A 20,030-nucleotide genomic window follows, 5' to 3' on the forward strand; every position below is an offset into this window, starting at 1 on the left:
GTACAGATATCTGTATAGATATTTACATGTCGGTACAGATACCTTTATAGATATTTACATGTCGGTACAGATACCTGTATAGATATTTACATGTCTGTACAGATAACTGTATAGATATTTACGTTTGTACAGATATCTGTATAGATATTTACATGTTTGTACAGATGCCTGTATAGATATTTACATGATATACAGATGTCTGTATTGATATTTACATGTCTGTACAGATATCTGTATATATATTTACATGTCTGTACAGATATCTGTATAAGTATTTTCAAGTCTGTACAGATATCTTTATAAATACTTCCAGGTCTGCACAGATAACTGTATAAATATTTACATGTCTGTACAGATATCTCAATATATATTTACATGTATGTACAGATATCTGTATAGATATTTACATGTCTGTACAGATATCTGTACAGATATTTACATGTTTGTACAGATATCTGTTATAGATAATTACATGTCTGTACAGATGTCTGTATAGATATTTACATGTCTGTACAGTTATCTGTACAGCTGTTTACTTGTCTGAACAGATATCGGTATAGCTATTTATATGTCAGTACAGATATCTGTATAGATATCTATGTGTCGGTACAGATACCTTTATAGATATTCACATGTCGGTACAGATACCTTTAAAGATATTTACATGTCGGTACTGATAACTTTATAGATATTTACATGTCTGTACAGATATCTGTATAGATATTTGCATGTCTGTACAGATATCTTTATAGATATTTGCATGTCTGTACAGACATCTGTATAGATATTTAAATGTCTGTACAGATATCTCTATAGATATTTACTTCTTTGTACAGATATCTGTATAGATATTTACATGAGTGTACAGATGTCTGTTTAGATATTTACTTGTTTGTACAGATATCTGTATAGGTATATACATGTCTGTAAAGATATCTGTATAGATATTTACATGTCTGTACAGATATCTGTACAGGTATTTACATGTCGGTCCAGATATCTCTTTAAATATTCACATGTCTCTACAGATATCTGTATAAATATTTTCATGTCTGTACAGCTATCTGTATATATATTTTCAAGTCTGTACAGATATCTGTATAAATACTTACATGTCTGCACAGATAAGTGTATAAATATTTACATGTCTGTACAGATATCTCAATAGATATTTACATGTATGTACATATATCTGTATAGATATTTACATGTCTGTACAGATATCTGTACAGATATTTACATGTTTGTACAGATATCTGTTATAGATAATTACATGTCTGTACAGATGTCTGTATAGATATTTACATGTCTGTACAGATATCTGTATAGATATTTACTTGTCTGTACAGATATCTGTATAGGTATTTACATGTCTGTAAAGATATCTGTATAGATATTTACATGTCTGTACAGATATCTGTACAGGTATTTACATGACTGTACAGATATCTGTATAGCTATTTACATGTTCGTACAGATATCTGTATAGCTGTTTACATGTCTTTACAGATCTCTGTATAGATATTTACATGTCTGTACAGTTATCTGTATAGATATTTGCATGTCTGTACAGACATCTGTATACATATATACATGTTTGTACAGATATCTGTATTGATATTTGCATGTCTGTACAGATATCTTTATAGATATTTGCATGTCTGTACAGACATCTGTATAGATATTTAAGTGTGTGTACAGACAACTGTATAGATATTTAGATGTCTGTACAGATATCTGTATAGATATTTACATGTTTGTACATATATCTGTACAGATATTTACATGTTTGTACAGATGTCTGTTAAGATATTTACCTGTTTGTACAGGGGTCTGTATATATATTTACATGTTTGTACAGATATTTGCATAGATATTTACATATTATACAGATGTCTGTATAGATATTTACATGTCGGACAGATACCTGTATAGATATTTACATGTCTGTACATATATCTGTATAAATATTTACATGTCTGTACAGATATCTGTGTAGACATTTACATGTCTGCCCAAATATCTGTGAAAATATTTACGTGTGTCTACAGATATCTGTATAAATATTTACATGTCTCTACAGATATCTGTATAAATATTGACATCTCTGTACAGATATCTGTATAAATATATTCAGGTCTGTACAGATATCTGTATATATATTTTCATGTCTGTAAATGTATCTGTATAGATATTCAAATGTCCATACAGATATCTGTATAGATATTTATATGTGTGTACAGATATCTGTTATAAATATTTACATGTTTGTACAGATGACTGAATAGATATTTACATGTCTGTACAGATATCTGCACAGATATTTACATGTCTGTACAGATATCTGTATAGGTATTTACATGTCTGTATATATATCTGTATAGATATTTACATGTCTGTACAGATATCTGTATTGGTATTTACATGTCTGTACAGATATCTGTAAACCTATTTACATCTCTGTACAGATATCTGTATAGGTATTTACATGACTGTACAGATATCTGTATAGGTATTTACATGTCTGCACAGATATCTATATAGATATTTACATGTCTCTACAGATATCTGTATATATCTTTACATGTCTGTACAGATATCTCTATAGCTATTTACTTGTCTGTACAGATATCAGTATAGCTATTTACATGTCGGTACAGATACCTGTATAGATATTTACATGTCGGTACAGATACCTGTATTGATATTTACATGTCGGTACAGATACCTGTGTAGATATTTACATGTCTGTACAGATATCCGAATACATATTTACATGTCTGTACAGATAATTTATAAATATTTACATATCTGTACAGATAAGTGTATAGATATTTACATGTCTGTACAGATATCTGCATAGATATTTTTATGTCTGTACAGATATCTTTACAAATATTCACATGTCTGCACAGATATCTTTATAAATATTTACATGTCTGTACAGTGATCAGTATAAATATTTGAATGTCTGTACCGATATCTGTATAAATATTTATATGTCTGTACAGATATCTGCATAAGTATTTACATCTCTGTACAGATATCTGTATAAATATTTTCATGTCTGTACAGATATGTGTATAAATATTTTCATGTCTGTTCAGACATCTGTATAAATATTTACATATCTGCACAGTTAACTTTATAAATATTTACATGTCTGTACAGATATCTCTATAGATATTTACATGTATGAACAGACATCTGTATAGATCTTTACATGTCTGCACGATATCTGTATAGATATTTACATGTCTGCACAGATATCTGTATAGATATTTACATGTCTGCAGAGGTATTTACATAGCTATTTACTTGTCTGTACAGATATCTGTCTAGCTATTTATATTTCTGTACCGATATCTGTATAGCCATTTACATGTCAGTACAGATACCTGTATAGATATTTACATGTCAGTACAGAAACCTGTATAGATATTTACATGTTGTTACAGATACCTGTACAGATATTCACATGTCTGTACAGATATCTGTATAAATATTTTCATATCTGTACAGATATCTCTATAAATATTTACATGTCTGCACAGATAACTCTATAAATATTTACATCTCTGTACAGATATCTCAATAGATATTTACATGTATGTACAGATATCTTATAGATATTTAAATGTCTGTACAAATATCTGTACAGACATTTACATGTCTGTACAGATATCTGTATAGATATTTACATGTCTGTACCGATATCTGTATAGATATTTACACGTTTGTACAGATGTCTGTATAGATATTTACATGTTATACAGATGTCTGTATAGATATTTACATGTCTGTTCAGATATCTGTATAGATATTTACATGTCTGTACAGATATCTGTGTAGGTATTTACATGTCTGTAAATATATCTGTATAGATATTTACATGTCTGTACAGATATCTGTATTGATGTTTACATGTCTGTAGAGATATCTGTATATGTATTTACATCTCTGAACAGATATCTGTATAGGTATTTACTTGCCTGTACAGATATCTGTATAGCAATTTACATGTCTGTACCGATATCGGTATAGCTATTTACATGTCTGTACAGATATCTGTATAGATATTTACATGTCTGTACAGATATCTTTATAGATATTTTCATTTCTGTACAGACATCTGTATAGATATTTACATGTCTGTGTAGACATCTGTATAGATATTTGCACGTCTGTGCAGATATCTGTATAGATATATGCATGTCTGTACAGATATCTGTATAAGTATTTCCATGTCTGTACAGACCACTCTATAGATATTTAAATGTCTGTACAGATATCTTTATAGATATCTACATGTTTCTACAGATATCTGTATACATAATTACATGTTTGTACAGAAGTCTGTATAGATATTTACTTGTTTGTACAGATGTCTGTATAGATATTTACATGTTTGTACAGATTTCTGTTTAGATATTTATAGGTTATACAGATGTCTGTATAGATATTTACTTGTCTGTTCAGATATCTGCATAGATATTTACATATCGGTACAGATATCTGCATAGATATTTACATGTCTATGCATATATCTGTCTACATATTTACATGTCTTTACAGATATCTGTATACATTTTTACATGTCTGTATAGATATCTGTATAGATCTTTACATGTCTGTACAGATATCAGTATAGATATTTACATGTCTGTACAGATATCTGTATAGATATTTTCATGTCTGTACAGATCTCTGGATACATATTTGCATGTGTGTACAGATATGTGTATAGATATTTGCATGTCTGTACAGATATCGCTATAGAAATTTACATGTATGTACAGTTATCTGTATACGTATTTACATGTCTGTACAGACATCTTTATTGGTATTTAAATGTCTGTACAGATATCTGTATAGATACTTACATGTTTTTACAGATATCTGTATGAACATTTACATGTGTGTACAGATATCTGTATAAATATTTACATGTTTGTACAGATATCTGTATAAATATTAACATGTTTGCACAGATATCTTTATAGATATTTACACGTATATACAGACAACTTTATTGATATTTACATGTTTGTACAGATACCTGTATAGATATTTACATGTCTCTACAGATATCTGTATACATATTTACAGGTCTGTACAGATAACTGTATAAATATTTACATATCTGTACAGACATCTGTATAGATATTTACATGTCCATACAGATATCTGTATAGTTATTTACATGTCAGTACAGATATCTTTTAAACATTTACATGTCTGTACAGATATCTTTATAAATATTTACATGTCTGTACAGTTATCAGTATAAATATTTGCATGTCTGTAAAGATATCGGTATAAATATTTACATGTCTGTACAGATATCTGTATAAGTATTTACATCTCTGTACAGATATCTGTATAAATATTTTCATGTCTGTACACATATCTGTATAAAAATTTTCGAGTCTGTACAGATATCTGTATAAATATTTACATATCTGTACAGATATCTGTATAGATATTTACATGTCTGCACAGATATCTGAATATTTACATGTCTGTACAGATGTCTGTATAGATATTTACATGTCTGTACAGATATTTGTATACATATTTACATGTCTTTACAGACATCTGTATAGGTACTTACATGTCGGTACAGATATCTGTATAGGATTTACATGTCTGTACAGATATCTGTATAGATACTTACATGTCTGTACAGATATCTGTATAGCTATTAACTTGTCTGTACAGATTTCTGTATAGCTATTTATATTTCTGTACAGATATCTGTATAGGTATTTACATGTCGGTACAGATATCTGTATAGATATTTACATGTCAGTACAGAAATCTGTGTAGACATTTACATGTCGGTACAGATACCTGTATAGATATTGACATGTCTGTACACATATCTGTATAGATATTGACATGTTTGCACAGATATCTGTATAAATATTTACAAGTCTGTACAGATATCTACATAAATATTTACATGTCTGTAGAGATATCTGTATAAATATTTGCGTGTCTGTACAGATATCTGTATAAATATTTACATGTCTGTACAGATATATCTATAAATATTTATATGTCTGTAAAGATATCTGTATAAATATTTACATCTCTCTACAGATATCTGTATAAAAATTTTCATGTCTGTACAGATGGCTGTATAAATATTTTCATGTCTGTACAGATATCTCTATAAATATTTACATGTCTGCACAGATAACTGTATAAATATTAAGATGTCTGTACAGCTATCTCAATAGATGTTTACATGTCTGTGCAGATATCTGTATAGATATTTACATGTCTGTACAGATATCTGTATAGATATTTACATGTCTGTACTGATATCTGTGTAGATATTTACATGTCTGTACATATATCTGTATAGATATTTACATGTCTGTACAGATGTCTTTATAGATATTTACATGTTTATACAGTTATCAGTATAAATATTTATATGTTTATACAGATATCTGTATAAATATTTATATGTTTATACAGATATCTGTATAAATATTTATATGTTTATACAGATATCTGTATAAATATTTACGTTTATAAAGATATCTGTTTAAATATTTGTATGTTTATGCAGACACCAGTATAAATATTTACATGTTTATAGAGATATCTATATAAATATTTATATGTTTATACAGACATATATAAATATTTATGTATTTAAACAGATATTTTTATAAATAATATTTATTTATTAATACAGATATATACATAAACAATATATATTTAAACAGATATCTATGAAATTTTATTTATATATTTATACAGATACCTATGTAAATATTTACATATTTATACAGATATCTATATAAATAATATTTATATATTTTTACCGATATCTGTATATATATTTATACAAAGATCTGTATAAATATTTATATATTTATACAAATATCTGTATAAATATTTGTACATTTATACACTTATCTGTTTAAATATTTATATATTTGTTCAGATATCTGTATAAATGTTTATATGTTTATACAGATATCTGTATAAATATTGGTATGTTTATACAGATATCTGTATAAACGTTTATATGTTTATACAGATATCTGTATAAACGTTTATATGTTTATACAGATATCTGTATAAACATTTACATGTTTATACAGATATCTGTATAAATATTTACATGTTTATAGAGATATGTGTATAAATATTTACATGTTTACACAGATATATGTATAAATATTTACATGTTTATACAGATATCGGTATAAATATTTGTATGTTTATAAAGACATCTGTATAAATATTTACATTTATAAAGATAACTTTTAAATATTTATATGTTTATGCAGATACCTGTAGAAATATTGATGTGTTTATAGAGATATCTATATAACTATTTATATGTTCATACAGATATAAATAAATATTTTTGTATTTAAACAGATAACTATATAAATAATATTTATATATTTATACAGATATCTTTATAAATAATATTTACATATTTAAACAGATATCTATGTAAATAATATTTATATATTTATACAGATACCTATGTAAATATTTACATATTTATACAGATATCTATATAAATAATTTTATATATTTTTACTGATATCTATATATATTTATATATTTATACAGATATCTGTATAAATATGTATATATACACATATCTGTGTAAATATTTATATATTTATACACCTATCTGTATATTTATATATTTGTTCAGATATCTGTATAAATGTTTATATGTTTATACAGATATCTGTATAAATATTTGTATGTTTATACAGATATCTGTAGAAATATTTATATGTTTCTACAGATATCTGTATAAATATTTATATATTTTTACATCTATCTGTTTAAATATGTATATGGTTTTACCGATATCTCTATAAATATTTATATGTTTACGCAGATATCTGTATAAATAATATTTATAGGTTTATACAGTTATCTATATGCATTTTTATATGTTTATACAGATATCTTATATAAATATTTCTATATTTAAACAGATATCTATATAAATAAAATATAATATTTAAACATATACCTATATAAATAATATTTAAATATTTAAAGAGGTATCTACATAAATAAATATTAATATATTTATAAAGGTACCTATATAAATAATATTTATATATTTATACAGTTATCTATATAAATACTTATATTTTATTCAGATATCTATATAACTATTTATATATTTATATGGATATCTATATAAATATTTATATATTTATACAGATATCTATATAAATAATATTTAAATATTTATACAGATATCTGTATAAATATTTATATATTTATACAGATATCTGTATAAATATTTATATATTTATACAGATATCTGTATAAATATTTATATATTGATACAGATATCTGTATAAATATTTATATATTTATACAGATATCTGTATAAATATTTATATATTGATACAGATTTCTGTATAAATATTTATATATTTATACAAATACTTATAAAAATATTTATATAAATATAAATCATATTTATATTTTATAAGAAATAAATAATATATATTATATGTATGTTTTATATTTACTATATTACATATTATACATATTTGGTGTAATTTTGATATTTTATGTAGAGTATATAATATATATTTGGTGTAATTATACATTTTAAGTACAGTGTATAATATGTAATTCGTGTATATTGATATTTTATGTACAGTATATAATATATATTTGGTGTACTTTGATTTTTACATACAATATATAACATAAACTTGGTGTACTTTTTGAGAATTTATGTACAGTATGTAACATACATTTGGTGGACTTTTTGATATTTTATGTACATTATATAATATACATTTGGTGTACTTTTTAATATTTTATGTACAGTATATAATATATATTTGGTGTACTGTTTTATATTTTATGTACAGTATATTATATATATTTGGTGTACTTTTTGATATTTTAGGTACAGTATATAATATATATTTGGTGTACTTTTTGATATTTTATGTACAGTATATAATATATATTTGATGTTCTTTTTGATAATTTATGTACAGTGTATGATATATATTTGGTGTACTTCTTGATGATATCTTATGTACAGTATACAATATATATTTGGAGTACTTTAATATTTTATATACAGTATAAAATTTATATTTGGTATACTTTTATTATTATATGTACAGTATGTAATTTATATTAGATATTTTATGTACTGTACATTATATATACTTGATATTTCATGTACAGTATATTAAATACATTTGGTGTAGTTTGATATTTTATGTAGAGAATATGATATATATTTGATATTTTATTTACATAATAAAATTTATATTTCATGCTTTGTTTTCACTCTATATTACATATTGGGTGTATAACTAGATATTTTATGAGGAATATATTATATACTTTTGGTGTACTTTTTGATATATTTTGTACAGTATGTAATATGTATTTGGTGTAATTTTTAATATTTTATATACTGTATATAATATATTTATGTTGTATTTTTATATTTTATGTACAGTATATAATATATATTTGCTGCAATTTTTGTTACTTTAAGTAGAGTATACAATATATATTTGGTGTACGCTTTGATGACATTTTATGTACAGTATATAATATATATTTCGTGTACTTTTTTACTTTTCATATACAGTATATAATATATATTTGGTGTACTTTTTGACATGTCCAGTATATAGTTTATATTTGTTGTACTTTTGTTGATATTTTATCTACAGTATATAATATATATTTGGTGTTCTTTTGATGATATTTTTTGTACAGTAGATAATATGTATTTTGTGTAGATTTGATAACTTATGTACAGTACATAATATATATTTGGTGTACTTTTTCATGATATTTTATGTACAGTATATAATATATATTTGGTGTATTTTTTTATAATTTATGTACAGTATATAATATATATTTGATATTTTATGTAAAGTATATAATATATATTTGGAGTACTTTTATATTTTAAGTACAGTATATAATATGTATTTGGTGTACTTTGATATTTTCTGTACAGTATATAATATATACGTGGTGTATTTTGATATTTTTTGTACAGCATATAATATATATTTGGTGTACTTTGATTTTTACATACAATATATAACATACATTTGGTGTACCTGTTGATATATTATGAAGAGTATGTAACATACATTTTTGTACTTTTTGATATTTAATGTACAACTTATAATATATATTTGGTGTACTTTTTGAATTTCTTGAACAGTATAATATAGATTTGATATACTTTTTGATACTTTATGTACAGTACATAATATATATTTGCTGTAATATTTGATATTTCATGTACAGTTTAAAATATGTATTTGGCATACTTTTTGGTAGTTTATGTACAGTATATAATATATGTTTGTTGTAGTATTTTATATTTAATGTACACTATATAATATATATATGGAGTAATTTTTGATATTTTATGTAGAGTATATAATATATATTTGGTGTACTTTTTGATATTTTATGTAAACTATATAATATGTGTATTCTGTAGAGTTTGATAATTTATGTACAGTACATAATATATATTTGGTGTACTTTTTGATAATTTTTGTACAGCACATAATGTACATTTGGTGTATTGTTGATATTTTATGTACAGTATATAATATATATTTGATGTACTTTGATATTTTATGCACAGTATATAATATATACTTGCTGTACTTTTATATATTATGTACAGTGTATAATATATATTTTGTGTACTTTCATATTTTATGTGTAGTGTATAATATATATTCGGTGTAATTTGATATTTTATGTACATTACATAATGTTTATTTGGTGTACTTTGATATTTTACGTACAGTATATAATATATCTTTGGTGTGATTTGATATTTTATGAGCAGTATATAATATGTATTTGGTTGAAATTGATATACTATGTACAGTATATCATATACATTTGGTGTAGTTTATATTTTATGTACAGCATATAATACACATTTGGTATCTTATGTGCAGTACCTAATAAATATTTGGTGAACTCTTTCATATTTTGCATACAGTATATTATATACATTTTGTGTACTTTTTCATATGTCATGTACAGTATAAAATATATGTTTGGTATAATTTTTCATATTTTATATACAGTATATTATATATATTTGGTGTACTTTTTCATATGTCATGTACAGTATAAAATATATATTTGGTATAATTTTCATATTTTATATACAGTATATACTATATATTTGGTGTATTTTTGGTATATTATGTACAGTATGTAATATATAATCGATATTTTATGTACTGTATATAATATATATTTGATATTTTATGTACAGTATATAATATAAATTTGGTATACTTTGATATGTTATGTAGAGAATATAATATATACTCAATATTTTATTTACAATATATAATATATATTTGATACTTTACAGTATATAATATATACTGGGTGTACATTTTGATATTTTATGTACAGTGTATAATATATATTTGGTGTCCTTTTTCATATTTTAGGTACAGTATATAATATATTTGGTGTAATTTTTGATATTTTATGTACAGTATATAATATATATTCGGTGTCATTTTTGATATTGTATGTACAGTATATTACAAATATTTGGTGTACTTTTTCATATTTCATATACAGTATTTAATTTATATTTGGTGTACATTTTGATATTTTATGTACAGTATATAATATACATTTGGTGAAATTTTGATATTTTAGGTACAGTATATATTTTAGGTGTACTTTGATATTTTAACTACAGTATATAATATATATTTGGTGTATTTTGATATTTTATGTACATTTTATAACATATATCTGGTGTACTTTGACATTTTATGTATAGTATATAATATGAATTTGATGTACTTTGATTTTTTCATACAATATAAAACACACATGTAGTGTACATTTTGATATTTTATGTACAGTGTATAACATACATTTGATGTACTTTTTGATATTTTAAGTACAGTATATAATATATATTTGGGGTAATTTTTGATATTTTATGTACAGTATATAATATATATTTGCCTTAATTTTGATATTTTATATACAGTATATAATATAAGTTTGTTGTAGTTTTTGATATTTCATTTATAGGGTAAAATATACATTTAGTGTACTTTTTGATATTTTATGTACAGTACATAATATTTATTTGGTGTACATTTTGATATTTAATGTACAGTATATAATATATATTTGGTGCACTATTTGATATTTTATTTAGAGTATATAATACATATTTGGTGTACTTTTTGATATGTTATGTCCAGGATATAGATGATATAAGGTGTACATTTGATGATATTTTATGTACAGTATATAATATATGTTTGTTGTACCTTTTGATATTTTATGTACAGCATATAATATATATTTGTTGTACTTTCTGATATTTTATTTACAGTAATATATATTTGGTGTACTTTTAAATATTTTATGTTCATTATATAATATACATTTTGTGTACTTTTTGATATTTTATGTACAGTGTATAATACATATTTGGTGTACATTTTGATATTTTATGTACAGTATATAATACATATTTGGTGTACCTGTTGATATTTTATGTACACAATATAATATATATTTGGTGTACTTTTTGATATTTTATGTAGAGTATATAATACATATTTGGTGTAATTTTTGATATTTTATGAACAGTATATAATAGATATTTGGTGCACTTTCTGATGATATTTTATGTACAGTATATAATATATATTTGGTGTTCTTTTTGATATTTTATGTACGGTATACAATATATATTTGGTGTAGTTTTTGATGATATTTTCTGTACAGTATATAATATATATTTGGTGTACTTTTTGATATATTATGTACAGTATATTATATATATTTGGTGTCTTTTTTGATATTTTATGTGCAGTGTATAATATATATTTGTTGTGCTTTTTGATGATATTTTATGTACAGTATACAATATATATTTGGTGTACTTTTTTATATTTTATGTACAGTATATAATACATATTTGGTATACTTTTTGATATTTTATGTACAGTATATGATATATATTTGGTGTAAAATTAGATATTCTATTTACAGTAAATAATAAGTATATGGGGTACTTTTTGATGCTGTTTTATCTACAGTATGTAATATATATGATGTACATTTTGAAATTTAAAGTACAGTATATAATATATATGGTGTACTATTTGATATTTCATGTTCAGTATATAATATATATTTGGTGTACATTGATATTTTATGTACAGTATATAGTATATGTTTGGAGTACTTTGATATTTTATGTATAGTATACAGTATATATTTGGTGTACTTTTTGATATTTTATGTAGAGTATAGAATATATGCTTGGTGTACTTTTTATTTTTTATGTAAAGTATATATTATATATTTTGTGTACTATTTGATATTTTAGGTACAGTATATAATATATATCTGGTGTACATTTGATATTTTATGTAGAGTATATAATATATATTTGCTGTAGTTTTTTATGATATTTTATGTACAGTATAAAATATATATTTGGTGTACTTTTTGATTTTTATGTACAGTATATAATATATATTTGTGTACTTTTTGATGATATTTTATGTACAGTATACTATATATGGTGTACATTTTGATATTTTATGTACAGTATATAATACATATTTGGTGTACATTTTATATTTAATGTACAGTATATAATATATATTTGGTGTACAATTAGATATTCTATTTACAGTATATAATATGTATATGGGGTACTTTTTGATGCTGTTCTATCTACAGTATATAATATATATGATGTACGTTTTGAAATTTAATGTACAGTATATAATATATATGGTGTACTATTTGATATTTCGTGTACCGTATATAATATATATTTGTTGTACATTGCTATTTTATATACAGTATATAATATATATTTGGAGTACTTTGATATTTTATGTATAGTATACAGTATATATTTGGTGTATTTTTGATATTTTATATAGAGTATAGAATATATGTTTGGTGTACTTTTTTATTTTTTATGTACAGTATATATTATATATTTTGTATACTATTTGATATTTTAGGTACAGTATATAATATATATCTGGTGTATATTTGATATTTTATGTAGAGTATATAATATATATTTGGTGTACATTTGATATTTTATCTGCAGTATATGATATATATTTGGTGTACTTTTGATGATATTTTATGAAATGTATATAATGTATATTTGGTGTACTTTTTATATTTTATGTACAGTAGATAATATATATTTGGTGTAAACTGACATTTCATGTAAAGAATATAATATATATTTGGTGTAATTTTTGATTCTTTATCTACAGTATATAATATATAATTGGTGTACTTTTTGATATTTTACATAGATTATATAATATATATTTGATGTACATTTTCATATTTTATGTACACCATATAATATATATTTGTTGCACTTTTTGGCATTTTATGTACGGTATATAATATATATTTGGTGTACTTTTAGATGATAATATATTTACAGTATATTAAATATATTTGCTCTAGTTTTGATATTTTATTTATAGTATAAAATATATATTTGTTGTACTTTTTGATATTTTATGTACATTATATAAAATATATGGTGTACTTTGTCATATTTTATGTACAGTATATAATATATATTTTGTGAACTCTGATATTATATGTACAGAATATAATATATATATGGTGTACTTTAATATTTTATGTACCATTTAAAATGTATATTTGGTGTATTTTGGAATTTTCTACAGAGTATATAATATATATTTGGTATACATTAATATTTTCTGTACAGTATATAATATATATTTGGTGTACTTTGATATTTTATGTACAGTATAGAGAATACACTTGGTGTACATTGATATTTTATGTAAAGCATACAATAAATATTTGGTGTACTTTTTCATTTTTATGTACAGTATATAATATATATTTCATGTACTGTTTGATTTTTTATATAGAGTATATAAATATATTTGGTGTACTTTTTGATATTTTATGTACAGTATATCAGATATATTTGGTGTCCTTTTTGATATATTATGTATAGAATAAAATATATATTTGTGTAATTTTTGATATTTTATGTACAGTATATAATATATATTTTGTGTACTTGTTGATGATATTTTAAGTAGATTATATGAAAGATATTTGGTGTAATTTGATACTTTATGTACAGTACATAATATATATTGGGTGTACTTTAATATTTATGCACAGAACGTAATATATATTTGGGGCACTTTGACATTTTGGGTACATTTTATACTATATATTTTTTGTACTTTTTGGTATTTTATGTACGCTTTATGATATATATTTTTTGTAATTTTGTTATTTTATGTACAGTACATAATATATATCTGGTGTACTTTCTGATATGTTATGTAAAGTATATAATATATATTTTGACTAATTTTAATGACATTTTATGTACAGTATATAATACATATTTGGTGTACTTTTTGATGATTTATGGACAGTATATAATATGTATTTGCTGTAGTTTTGGGTATTTTATATACAGTGTATAAATTATATTTGGTGTACTTTTTGATATTTACTTATAGTATATAATATATATTTGCAGTAATTTTTGATATATTTTATGCAGTCTATAATGTATATTTGGTGTAGTTTTGGAAATTTTATGTACAGTATATAATATATATTTGGTGTAATTTTTGATGATATTTTATGTACAGTATATAATATATACATGGTGTACTTTGATATTTCATCTACAATATATAATATATATTTTGTGTACTTTTGATATTTTATGTACAGTATAAAATATATATTTGGTATAGTTTTGATATTTTATGTACAGTATATAACATATATTTGGTATATTTTTGATGATATTTTATGTACAGTATAAAATATATATTTGGTGAAGTTTTTGATATTTAGTGTGCAGCATATAATATATATTTGTTGTACTTTTTGATATTTTATTTACAGTATATAATATGTATTTGGTTTACTATTTGATATTTTATGTAGAGTGTATAATATATATTTGGTGTTATTTTTGTTATTTAATGTACAGTATATAATATATATTTGTTGTACTTTTACATGGTTTTTGTAAAGTATATAATATATATTTGGTGTAGTTTTTCAAATTTTATGTACAGTATATAATTTATATTTGCTGAAGTTATGTTGCTTTATCTACAGTATATAATATATATGGTGTACTTTTTGATATTTCATGTACAGTATATAATATATATTTTTTGTATTCTTTGATATTTTATGTACAGTATATAACATATATTTGATATTTTATGTACAGTATATATTATATATTAGATATTTTATGTACAGTATATAATACATATGGTGTATTTTGATATTTTATGTAGAGAATATAATACATACTTGATATTTCATTTACAGTATATAATATATATTTCATACTTTATTAACAGTATAAAATATATATTGAAAGTAGACTTAGATATTTTATGTACAGTATATAATATATATTTGGTTTACTTTTTGATAATTTATGTACAGTATATAATATATACTTGGTATACTTTTTGATATTTCAGTACTGTATATAACACACATTTGATGTACTTTGGTAATATATTTACATTATATAATATATATTTGGTGTACTTTGATATTTTATGTACAGTATATAACATATATTTGATGTACAGTCATATTTAATGTACAGTACAAAATGTATATTTGGTGTAGTTTAATATTTTATATACCATGTACAATATGTATTTCATGTAATTTTGATATTTTATGTAGAGTATAGTATATATATTTGGTGTACTTTTTGATTTTTTATGTACAGTATATATTACATATTTGGTGTACGTTTTAATATATTATGTACAGTATATAATAATAATGGTGTACTTTTTGGTATTTTATATACACTATATAATATATATTTGGTGTACTTTTTCAGGATATTTTATGTACAGTGTATAATATATATTTGGTGTTCTTTTTGATATTTTATGTACAGCATATCATAGGTGTGTGGTGTACATTTTAACATTTTATGTACAGTACACAAAAAATATTTGGTGTACATTTTGATATTTTATGTACACTATAGTATATATTTGGTGTACTCCTTGATATCTTACATACAGTATATAATATATATTTTTGAACTTTTTGATATTTTATGACACTATATAATATGTACCTGGTGTACTTTTTGATGTTATTTTATGTACAATATATAATATATTTTTGGTGTACTTTTTGATATTTTATGTATAGTACATTACATATATTTGGTGTACATTTTAATATTTTATGTACATTATATTATATATTTGGTGTCATTTTTGATATTTTATATACAGTATATAATATATATTTGGTTTACTTTTTGATATATTCTGTACCGTATATAATATATATTTAGCGTACTTTTTGATATTTTATGTACACAGTATAATATATACTTCGTGTAATTTTTGATGATATTTTATGTACAGTTTATAATATATATTTGGTGTACATTGATATTTTATGTATAGTTTATAATATATAAGGTGTACTTTGATATTTTATGTACAGTATATAATATATATTTGGTGTTCTTTGATATTTTATCTACAGTATATAATATATATTTGGAGTATATTGATATTTTATGTACTGTATATAATATATATTTGGTGTACTTTGATATTTTATGTACAGTATATAGAATATATTGGGTGTACATTGATATTTTGTTTACAGTATACAATATATATTTGGTGTACTTTTTGTTATTTTATGTATAGTATATAATATATATTTGATGTACATTTTAATATTTTATGTACAGTATATAATATATACTTCGTGTACTTTTTGATATTTTATGTACAGAATATAATATATATTTGGTGCATTTTAGATATTTTATGTACAGTATATAATATATATTTGGTGTACTTTTTGATATTTTTGTACAGTATGAAATATATAAGGCGTACTTTTTGATATTTTATGTACAGTATATTATATATTTGATGTATTTTGAAATTATATGTACAGAATATAATATATATTTTGTGTAATTTGATTCTTTATGTACAGTATATAATACGTGTTTGGTGTATTTTGATATTTTATCTACCATATATAATATATATTTGGTGTACATTGATATTTTATGTACAGTATAAGAATATATTTGGTGTACAGTGATATTTTATGTACAGTATACTTTATATATTTGCTCTAATTTTTCGATTTTATGTATAGTATATTATATATATTTCATGTACTTTTTGATTTTTTATGTAGAGTATATAAATATATTTGGTGTACTTTTTGATATTTTATGTACAGTATATAATAAATATTTGGTGCAGTTTTTGACATTTTATGTACACAATATAATATGTACTTGGTGTACTTTTTGATGATATTTTATGTACAGTATGTAATATATATTTGGTTTACTTTTAGATATTTCATGTACAGTATATAATATATATTTGGTGTACTTTTATATTATATTATATGTGCAGTATATAAAATTTATTTGGTGTACTTATTGATATTTTATGAACAGTATATAATATATATGTTTTGTACATTTTCATAATTTATGTACATTATATAATATATTTTTGGTGTACCTTTTTATATTTTATGTACCGTATATACTATATATTTGGTGTTCTATTGATATTTTATGTACAGTACATAATATATATTTTGTGTACTTTTTGATATTTTATGCGCAGTATATAAATATATTTGATATACTTTCTGATATTTTATGTACAGTAAGTAATATATATTTGGATATCTTTTTGATATATTATGTAAAGTTTATAATATATATTTGGTGTACTTTTGTTAGTTTTTGTACACTATATAATATATATTTGGTGTACTTTTGGATGATGTTTTATGTACACTATATAAGATATACTTACTGTACTTTTTGATATCCTATTTACAGCATATAATATATATTTGGTGTACTTTCTGATATTTTATGTACAGTATATGATATATATTTGGTGTACTTTTGATATTTTATGTACAGTATATAATATATATTTGGTGTATTTTTGATATTTTATGTAGAGTACATAATATATATTTGGTGTACGTTTTGATATTTTATGTACAGTATATAATATGAATTTGGCATACTTTCATATTTTATGTACAGTGTATAATATGCATTTGGCATACTTTGATATTGTATGCACAGTATATAGTATATATTTGGCATACTTTGATATTTTACGTACAGTATATAAATATTTGGCATAATTTGATATTTTATGCACTGTATATAAAATATATTTGACATAAATTGATCCTTTATGCACAGTATATAATAAATATTTGGCATATTGTGATATTTTGTTCACACTATATAATACATATTTGTTGTATTTTGATATTTTATGCACAGTATATAATACATATTTGGTGTACTTTGATATTTTATGTACAGTATGGAATATATATTTGCGGTACTTTGATATTTTATGTAGTGTATACAATAAATATTTTGGATACATTCATGTTTTATGTATAGTATATAATACATACTTTGGGTACTTTGATATTTTATGTACAGCATAGAATATGTAATTTGGGTATTTTGATATTTTATGCACAGTATAAAACATAAATTTTGGATAATTTGATATATTATGTACAGTATATAATATATATTTTGGGTGCTTTGATATTTTATGTACAGTATAGAATATATATTTCTGGACTTTGATATTTTATGTACAGTATAGAATATATATTTTGGGTTCTTTGATATTTTAAGTACAGTATTTAAGATATATTTTTCAAAATTTGACTATTTTTACTGTATATAATATATAGTTTGGGTACTTTGATAATTTATGTACAGTACATAATATATAGTTTGGGTATTTTAATATTTTATGTACAGTATATACTATATAGTTTGGGTACTTTGATGTTTTATGTACAGTATATAATATATGATTAGTGTACTTTGATATTTTTTGTACAGT

This window comes from Pan troglodytes, chromosome 23 (assembly GCF_028858775.2).
Source record: "Pan troglodytes isolate AG18354 chromosome 23, NHGRI_mPanTro3-v2.0_pri, whole genome shotgun sequence".
Taxonomy (NCBI): Eukaryota; Metazoa; Chordata; class Mammalia; order Primates; family Hominidae; genus Pan; species Pan troglodytes.